Source organism: Pseudophryne corroboree, chromosome 1 (assembly GCF_028390025.1).
Source record: "Pseudophryne corroboree isolate aPseCor3 chromosome 1, aPseCor3.hap2, whole genome shotgun sequence".
Classification (NCBI taxonomy): domain Eukaryota; kingdom Metazoa; phylum Chordata; class Amphibia; order Anura; family Myobatrachidae; genus Pseudophryne; species Pseudophryne corroboree.
This window is the reverse complement of record NC_086444.1, coordinates 1,013,314,236-1,013,323,253: the sequence shown is the minus strand read 5'-3', so window position 1 is coordinate 1,013,323,253 and position 9,018 is coordinate 1,013,314,236.

The following is a 9,018-nucleotide window of genomic DNA, read 5'->3' as shown; positions in this document are numbered from 1 at the left end:
CTCACGCAAACCACCCCACCAACTCCCTCAGTGTCAATTTCCTCCTTCCCCAGGAATGCCAATAGTCCTGCAGGCAATGTCACTGGCAATTCTGACGAGTCCTCTCCTGCCTGGGATTCCTCCGATGCATCCTTGCGTGTAACGCCTACTGCTGCTGGCGCTGCTGTTGTTGCTGCTGGGAGTCGATGGTCATCCCAGAGGGGAAGTCGTAAGCCCACTTGTACTACTTCCAGTAAGCAATTGACTGTTCAACAGTCCTTTGCGAGGAAGATGAAATATCACAGCAGTCATCCTGCTGCAAAGCGGATAACTGAGGCCTTGACAACTATGTTGGTGTTAGACGTGCGTCCGGTATCCGCCGTTAGTTCACAGGGAACTAGACAATTTATTGAGGCAGTGTGCCCCCGTTACCAAATACCATCTAGGTTCCACTTCTCTAGGCAGGCGATACCGAGAATGTACACGGACGTCAGAAAAAGACTCACCAGTGTCCTAAAAAATGCAGTTGTACCCAATGTCCACTTAACCACGGACATGTGGACAAGTGGAGCAGGGCAGGGTCAGGACTATATGACTGTGACAGCCCACTGGGTAGATGTATGGACTCCCGCCGCAAGAACAGCAGCGGCGGCACCAGTAGCAGCATCTCGCAAACGCCAACTCTTTCCTAGGCAGGCTACGCTTTGTATCACCGCTTTCCAGAATACGCACACAGCTGAAAACCTCTTACGGCAACTGAGGAAGATCATCGCGGAATGGCTTACCCCAATTGGACTCTCCTGTGGATTTGTGGCATCGGACAACGCCAGCAATATTGTGTGTGCATTAAATATGGGCAAATTCCAGCACGTCCCATGTTTTGCACATACCTTGAATTTGGTGGTGCAGAATTTTAAAAAAAACGACAGGGGCGTGCAAGAGATGCTATCGGTGGCCAGAAGAATTGCGGGACACTTTCGGCGTACAGGCACCACGTACAGAAGACTGGAGCACCACCAAAAACTACTGAACCTGCCCTGCCATCATCTGAAGCAAGAAGTGGTAACGAGGTGGAATTCAACCCTCTATATGCTTCAGAGGTTGGAGGAGCAGCAAAAGGCCATTCAAGCCTATACAATTGAGCACGATATAGTAGGTGGAATGCACCTGTCTCAAGCGCAGTGGAGAATGATTTCAACGTTGTGCAAGGTTCTGATGCCCTTTGAACTTGCCACACGTGAAGTCAGTTCAGACACTGCCAGCCTGAGTCAGGTCATTCCCCTCATCAGGCTTTTGCAGAAGAAGCTGGAGACATTGAAGGAGGAGCTAACACGGAGCGATTCCGCTAGGCATGTGGGACTTGTGGATGGAGCCCTTAATTCGCTTAACAAGGATTCACGGGTGGTCAATCTGTTGAAATCAGAGCACTACATTTTGGCCACCGTGCTCGATCCTAGATTTAAAGCCTACCTTGGATCTCTCTTTCCGGCAGACACAAGTCTGCTGGGGTTGAAAGACCTGCTGGTGACAAAATTGTCAAGTCAAGCGGAACGCGACCTGTCAACATCTCCTCCTTCACATTCTCCCGCAACTGGGGGTGCGAGGAAAAGGCTCAGAATTCCAAGCCCACCCGCTGGCGGTGATGCAGGGCAGTCTGGAGCGACTGCTGATGCTGACATCTGGTCCGGACTGAAGGACCTGACAACGATTACGGACATGTCGTCTACTGTCACTGCATATGATTCTCTCAACATTGATAGAATGGTGGAGGATTATATGAGTGACCGCATCCAAGTAGGCACGTCACACAGTCCGTACTTATACTGGCAGGAAAAAGAGGCAATTTGGAGGCCCTTGCACAAACTGGCTTTATTCTACCTAAGTTGCCCTCCCACAAGTGTGTACTCCGAAAGAGTGTTTAGTGCCGCCGCTCACCTTGTCAGCAATCGGCGTACGAGGTTACATCCAGAAAATGTGGAGAAGATGATGTTCATTAAAATGAATTATAATCAATTCCTCCGCGGAGACATTGACCAGCAGCAATTGCCTCCACAAAGTACACAGGGAGCTGAGATGGTGGATTCCAGTGGGGACGAATTGATAATCTGTGAGGAGGGGGATGTACACGGTGATATATCGGAGGGTGATGATGAGGTGGACATCTTGCCTCTGTAGAGCCAGTTTGTGCAAGGAGAGATTAATTGCTTCTTTTTTGGGGGGGGGTCCAAACCAACCCGTCATATCAGTCACAGTCGTGTGGCAGACCCTGTCACTGAAATGATGGGTTGGTTAAAGTGTGCATGTCCTGTTTTGTTTATACAACATAAGGGTGGGTGGGAGGGCCCAAGGACAATTCCATCTTGCACCTCTTTTTTCTTTTCTTTTTCTTTGCGTCATGTGCTGTTTGGGGAGGGTTTTTTGGAAGGGACATCCTGCGTGACACTGCAGTGCCACTCCTAGATGGGCCCGGTGTTTGTGTCGGCCACTAGGGTCGCTTATCTTACTCACACAGCTACCTCATTGCGCCTCTTTTTTTCTTTGCGTCATGTGCTGTTTGGGGAGGGTTTTTTGGAAGGGACATCCTGCGTGACACTGCAGTGCCACTCCTAGATGGGCCCGGTGTTTGTGTCGGCCACTAGGGTCGCTAATCTTACTCACACAGCTACCTCATTGCGCCTCTTTTTTTCTTTGCGTCATGTGCTGTTTGGGGAGGGTTTTTTGGAAGGGCCATCCTGCGTGACACTGCAGTGCCACTCCTAGATGGGCCCGGTGTTTGTGTCGGCCACTAGGGTCGCTTATCTTACTCACACAGCTACCTCATTGCGCCTCTTTTTTTCTTTGCGTCATGTGCTGTTTGGGGAGGGTTTTTTGGAAGGGACATCCTGCGTGACACTGCAGTGACACTCCTAGATGGGCCCGGTGTTTGTGTCGGCCACTAGGGTCGCTTATCTTACTCACACAGCTACCTCATTGCGCCTCTTTTTTTCTTTGCGTCATGTGCTGTTTGGGGAGGGTTTTTTGGAAGGGACATCCTGCGTGACACTGCAGTGCCACTCCTAGATGGGCCCGGTGTTTGTGTCGGCCACTAGGGTCGCTAATCTTACTCACACAGCTACCTCATTGCGCCTCTTTTTTTCTTTGCGTCATGTGCTGTTTGGGGAGGGTTTTTTGGAAGGGCCATCCTGCGTGACACTGCAGTGCCACTCCTAGATGGGCCCGGTGTTTGTGTCGGCCACTAGGGTCGCTTATCTTACTCACACAGCGACCTCGGTGCAAATTTTAGGACTAAAAATAATATTGTGAGGTGTGAGGTATTCAGAATAGACTGAAAATGAGTGGAAATTATGGTTTTTGAGGTTAATAATACTTTGGGATCAAAATGACCGCCAAATTCTATGATTTAAGCTGTTTTTTAGGTTTTTTTGAAAAAAACACCCGAATCCAAAACACACACCGAATCCGACAAAAAAAATTCGGTGAGGTTTTGCCAAAACGCGGTCGAACCCAAAACACGGCCGCGGAACCGAACCCAAAACCAAAACACAAAACCCGAAAAATTTCCGGCGCTCATCTCTAATTAATATACTGTAAATTAAGAATATCACATACATAGAAATGATGAATTAAATACATAGCATTTTTTTATATTTGCTGTATCAATAGCACATCTTAATATTATCTGCAACTAACTGATTAGCTAACGTAAGCAATATGAATGTTTCAATGAAGTGAAGTGCAGTGTGTAGCCGCGTGCATTAAAATTCTAATAGAAGGAGTAGAGAAATAAATCTCACTGCCTAGTGTATAATTATCTGAGAATAAAGAGCTTCCCTGGCTTACCAGTCAAGTTCAAATCCATTAATTATGATACATTAAAAACATTAATGTGGTTTTATATACAATGCTGGTTGGGAAATTTCCAATTATTGTATTTTATCAGCTACATATTAAGTTTACTTTTCAAATTGTATTTCATTCTAGGTGTTGCAGTGTTCACTCCATTGTTTCCTCAGAATATATACTGAGAGTAAAATAAAGAAGAATCAGCTGATCTAAAATATGTTGTTGCACCAATGTGGGTGTTTATAAGAGAATCAATATCGACCTTTTAAATTTCATATTCTCAAGTGAATATTTTTATAAATAATCCTTCTAGAATTGACATATAAAATGTGAACTCAATAAGTAACCGAAACTACAAATACTTATGTTCAAGATGTATTAAATACTCCTTTTTCTTCTACAACAGAATTATCTAATAATTTTTCCCAAATGAATGTGAAATGATATATCTGAGTTCCATAATAACCCCCCCAGAGTATGAATTCAAGAAGTTGACAGTGACAATATCAACAATCATAATGTCAGCCAGTGTTGGACTGAGGCCTGAAGTGTCAACCGGGGGAATGAAGAGAAAAAACTGCTGTCTTCTGTACTTCTAATGCCACAGCAGAGAGGCAGGTGGTCCACAGAACCCAACACAGTAAGACACAATATATAAAGTAACTGTTTTTTATTAAACAGAAACTCTTTTAACAGCTGTTTTTATTACCTTTTGCTAACTCAATATAATTAGCAAGGATTTGTCATAGAATCATAGAATTTTGACAGCAGATAAGAACCACATGGCCCATCAAGCCTGCCCTAAACACATGTATATGCACACACTAGAGTGTTTTTATTTTTTATTTTTTGGTGGGGGGGAGCCAATTAAACTACCCATTTATTTTTGCATTGTGGGAGGGAACTGTAGTACCCAGAGGAAAGTCACGGAAACACGGTGAGAATTAATCCACATAGGGCCATGGTGGTAATTAAACCCATGACCTCAGTGCAGTGAGGCAGTAATGCTAACCATTACACCATCTGTGTATAATGACAATTAGTATATAAATGAATCACGGACCCAAATCTCAGGAATTGACTACCATTGAAATACAACTTCAACAGACAACTATATATATATATTAAGGAATCAGTAATTATGATCTTCAACTTACTGTTTCTTTCACTAATTTTGCCACAAGTATATATACAGATGTGTCACTTGCATCTAGCCTCCTGGTAGGTTAAAAAGCCTTTCTAGTTATGCCATGCCGTGGTGTGACTTGGTAGAGCTGAGCATCTTTTTGTGCAACTTTTTCCATTAAAATGGATGAGAATAGGACACACTGTAGCTGCGGTCACACACAGAATATAGGCATGCCATATATCATTTTAATTAGCATAAACTGCTTCTGCATCCTGTTTACATAATTTTTGTGAATAAGACACATTTTGTCAAAAAACATAAACATGCCCGAATCTATGTCTTGGGACATGTCAGCTAACTCATGCCAGCATCTCCTGCTGCATGGCGTACTGAGGCAGTATGTACTGTATGAGTACATATCTGTATCATAACTGTAGAACAACTGTTAGGGGTCTATTTACTAATCCTTTAATGGAGATAAAGTCGCTGGAGATAAATTACCAGCCAACTAGCTCCTTACAGCTATTTTTCAAACCCAGCCTCTGTAATGTTAGTTAGGAGCTGATTGGCTGGTACTTTATCTCTGCTGACTTTATCTCCATCCAAGGTTTAGTAAATAGACCCCTAATGGGCCCTACACACTGGCCGACATGACTGCACGATATGAACGATCTCGTTCATTAATGAACGAGATAACGTTCATATCGTGCAGTGTGGAGGCTCCAGCGATGAACGATGCGCGGCCCCGCGCTCGTTCATCGCTGGTCCCCCATCGGCAGTACATGCAGGCCAATATGGACGATCTCGTCCATATTTGCCTGCACTTCAATACAGCCGGGTGACGGGGGGAGTGAAGAAACTTCACTCCCCCCGTCACTGCCTTCCCGCCGCCGGGTTGCCCGTCAGCCGTATCTGCCATCGGGCAGCTCTGCGGCGGTTCGGCCAGTGTGTAGGGCCTATTAGACTGTATTTGGTATTCCTTCTCTGTAACAACCCTAAGCTGAAGGTTATTCAGTGGAATACTTTTGCAAAATTCTTTCTGGGGCTCCTGATCCTTCAGCCTGAATGACTTAAGATGACCTCAGGGAGGCAACAGTAAGGTACAGTCGCCGAATCCTAATAAAAACGAGATTCATGGAAAGAACTTACCTTTGTTAAATCTCTTTCTGCAAGGTACACTGGGCTCCACAAGGATAGACATTGGGGTGTAGAGTAGGATCTTGATCCGAAGCACCAACAGGCTCAAAAGCTTTGACCTCCTTCCCAAGATGCATAGCGCCGCCTCCTATATCACCCCGCCTCCATGCACAGGAGCTCAGTTGTTAACCAGCCCCATGCAGTAGCAAGGAAAAGCGACGACAACTGCAAGTTGCCACAAACACCACACTCTCCCGACAGGAGAAAGGGTCAGCGGCTATAGCCACACCAACCCAAAGAAGCTAAGTGCATCAGGGTGGGCACCTTGTGGAGCCCAGTGTACCTCACAGAAAGAGATTTAACAAAGGTAAGTTCTTACCATAAATCTCGTTTTCTGCTGTGGGGTACACTGGGCTCCACAAGGATAGACATTGGGGATGTCCTAAAGCAGTTCCTTATGGGAGGGGACGCACTGTAGTGGGCACAAGAACCCTGCGTCCAAAGGAAGCATCCTGGGAAGCGGCAGTATCAAAGGCATAGAACCTTATAAACGTGTTCTGAGGACCACGTTACCGCCTTGCACAATTGTTCAAGGGTCGCACCACGGCGGGCCACCCAAGAAGGTCCTACAGACCGAGTAGAATGGGCCGTAATGTGAGCAGGAGCTGATAGACCAGCCTTCACATAAGCATGTGCAATCATCATTCTAATTCAACTGGCCAAAGTTTGCTTGTGAGCAGGCCAGTCACGTTTGTGAAAACCAAACAGAACAAAGAGAGAATCAGATTCCCTACTAGAAACAGTTCTCTTCACATAGATACGGAGAGCCGTACCATATCCAAAGACCGCTCTTTGGGAGACAAGTCAGGAGAGACAAGGGCCGGTACCACAATCTCCTGATTAATGTGGAACGAAGAAATCACCTCAGGTAAATATCCGGGACGGGTCCTAAGAACCGCCCGGTCACGGTGAAATATCAGATATGGGGAACTACAAGACAAGGCACCCAAATCCGACACTCTTCTAGCACAGGCAATAGCCAGCAGAAACACCACCTTAAGGGAAAGCCACTTAAGATCAGCTGAACCAGGAGGTTCAAACGGAGACTCTTGTAACGCCTCCAAAACCACCGACAAGTCCCAATGAGCCACAGGCGGGACATAGGGAGGTTGGATACGCAACACACCCTGAGTAAAGGTATGAACATCAGGTAAGGTCTCAAGTTTTCTCTGAAACCACACCGACAAGGCAGAAATATGAACCTTGAGGGAGGCCAGACGCAGGCCTAAGTCCTGGCCCTGCTGAAGAAAAGCCAAAAGTTTGGCTGTACTAAACTTGGAAGCGTCATAATTGTTAGATGCGCACCAAACAAAGTAAGAATGCCAGACCCTATGGTAAATCCGAGCAGAAGCCGGTTTCTGGGCCCGCAACATAGTTTGAATGTCCACCTCAGAAAACCCTTTAGCCCTCAAGACGGAAGCTTCAAGAGCCACACCGTCAAAGACAGCCGGGCCAGGTCCTGGTAGACACAGGGGCCCTGAACGAGGAGGTTTGGGCATTGTGGAAGTAGAATTGGACGCTCTGAGGAGAGGCCCTGAAGGTCTGAGAACCAGTGCCGTCTGGGCCACGCTGGAGCTATGAGAGGCAGGATTCCTCCTTCCTGCTTGAACTTCCGAATTACCCTGGGCAGGAGTGACACCGGAGGGAAGACGTATGGCAGCCGAAACTTCCATGGCACCACCAATGCATCCACGAATGCCTGTCCTTGCTCCGAAGACCGGAACCTTGTGGTTGTGTCGAGACGCCATCAGATCCACGTCTGGAAGGCCCCACCGTTCCACTAGGAGTTGAAACACTTCTGGATGGAGGCCCCACTCTCCGGCGTGTACGTCCTGACGACTGAGAAAGTCCGCTTCCCAATTCAGGACTCCCGGAATGAATATTGCCGATATGGCCGGTAGATGGTGTTCCGCCCATTGAAGAATCCATGAGACTTCCTTCATTGCCAAGCGGCTTCGAGTGCCACCTTGATGATTCATGTAAGCCACTGTGGTGGCGTTGTCCGACTGTACTTGAACATGATGGTTCTGTATTAAATGCTGGGCCAGGTTCAGTGAGTTGAAGAGAGAGACTCCTCCTTGGTCCACAGACCCTGAAGGGAGTGTTGCTACAACACCACGCCCCAACCCCTTAGGCTGGCATCCGTCGTCAAGAGGACCCAGTCGGGTATCCAGAAGGGATGACCCCTGCACAATCGTTGGTCCTGGAGCCACCAGTACAGCAACAGATGACCTTTTGCTTTACCTGAAGGACGAAAGGGATGAAAGGAAGTACTTTTAGCCTTCGGCACAGAAGGAGCAGTACTTGGCAGACAGGCTGTTTTGGCAGTAGCCAAATCAGCCACTATCTTATTTAAGTCCTCTCCGAACAGGATATTTCCCTTAAAAGGGAGCACCTCCAGGGTTTTTCTAGAATACAGATCCACAGACCAGGATCTCAGCCACAATATCCGGTGAGCCAGGATTGACGTAGTAGAAGCCTTGGCTGCCAGAACACTGGCATCAGAAGCCGCCTCTTTAATATAGTGAGAAGCTGTGACAATATATGACAAGCAATGTCTAGCATGGCCAGAAGAGAGTTCAGCTTCCAACTCTTGGGCCCACGCTTCAATAGCTTCTGCAGCCCATGTCACTGCAATAGTGGGCCTTTGCGCAGCACCCGTGAGGTGTCTCCCAATTTTTAGACAGCTCTGGCATGAGGGGATAGCGAGCAAGCAGCTTCTTGTGAGGCACGAACTTCTTACCTGGATTTTCCCAAGATTCCTGACGTATATCAACCAGGTGATCAGAGTGAGGTAAAACTTGTTTAACCACCTTCTGACGCTTGAATCTATCTGGTTTCTTAGGAGGGGCGGATGGCTCGGGATCATC